Raw genomic sequence first — 1,754 nt, forward strand, 5'->3', positions numbered from 1 at the left:
TTATATAATATTAGTATATATTTTATATCAATTCTGTTAAAACCTTAAACAAATTTTATTCAATAAATAAAATTTTATTCTGTTTTCATATTTTTTATGATAAAAAGAACACTAACATATATATATATATCTTTATAAGTTTTTATAATATTTTTCATTTTCGCAATTTATATTTAATTTGCAAATGAAATTGTTCATATAATCAATATTTTCATTTTTTATAAATTTTTCATAGACCATGTAGGAACTATTTAAATTATATTATTATATTATATTTAAATTACATTACGTATTAAATCAAGATTTAACTAAGCTATCAGAAGTGTTTTGTTCCAAGAAACAGGAATGGATTTGTTAAAAAAATTTGTTAAATTTAATTAAATTATTTCATTAGCAGTTAACAGTACATAAAATTGATAACCGCGAAACGAATAAAATACATTGCACAAATACTTATGCTCAGAGCCATCGCAGTAGAGCATGCCCGTCTATGGTCAGACGGTGCAAACAGGTGGAAAACGTGAATTAACAATAACATCTTTGTATACATTAAATCTTCATTCATCATTATCCATTAAATTTAATACTTCTCTCATTTCTATTTACATTATTCTAAAAATATTTAACAAAATTTTCAATTATTTCAATTATTGTTAAATAAACTATCTTCTCTTCGAAATATTTTATTCCAATTTATCAAAAATAAATTCGAAAAATAAGTCATTCAAAGATATATAATAAAGGAATTTTAATAATAAAGGAATTTTCATTAATATTTCAATTGCCAATCGTAAGAAAAAAATGTTAGTTCGCTTAAAAAGATGGTAGGATCCAGATGATATTCTCTCGCCATGTGTTTCCATATATAACACTATATCCATGACGTAAACGGCCACGTGAATAGGGGAAGGAGGCGAGTGTACGTTAAATATTATGCTGTCGCTGGGTTGGTTAATTGGTTAGAGCAAGCCAGTTAGTTTCATTATGTTACCTCCATCTTCGTAGGTTTCGCACAATAGAGACCTCTTTCAGTATCGGGGCCACTAAGCTTGCGTATATTGTAGAGTCTCTTTATGACTACAAGACATTCTCATAAAGAATTCGATCACTGCCCAGATCTATTATTTTTTCCTTCTTATAATACTTAGATTAAACAATTATGTTCAGTAACTGTAAACTAATAATATAAACTATCGAATAAAAAATTTAAATTTTTCTTTTTTTTTTTCATATTGATTTTTATTTTGAATTTTATTATTAATTTATAATTAATATAGATTATCAATAAAATTTTCAGAAAGTCCGAGATCAAGTTTTTGGTGAAAGAAGTTTAATTATTATTAACATTAATTAATATTTTTTAAAAGAAATTTTAATCTTTTAATTTTTTAAGTATTTAGATTTTATGTAACTTTATGTAATTAAAAAATTTTTAACTAATATATCTATATATGTTTTATTTAGAAATATTTTGAATGAATTATAATTTTCTATGTAACTATATTTTGTGTAACTATAATAGTTGTCTTAGTTATAATATATTTTTCGAAATATATAGTTTATTTAGTCTTTTTAACAAATACAAACAATTTCTTAGATTTCAATTTTTAATATTTTTCAATATTTTGTCATAATTTTGTTTAATTTCATGTGAATTATTAAGGAAAGATAATCTAAAAAAGAATAATTTTTTTCTGTTTTGTAATATTATTATTATTATTTAAAATATATGAATAAATATTAAATAAATTAAA

This window comes from Apis dorsata, unplaced genomic scaffold (assembly GCF_000469605.1).
Source record: "Apis dorsata unplaced genomic scaffold, Apis dorsata 1.3 scaffold_427, whole genome shotgun sequence".
NCBI classification, from domain to species: Eukaryota; Metazoa; Arthropoda; class Insecta; order Hymenoptera; family Apidae; genus Apis; species Apis dorsata.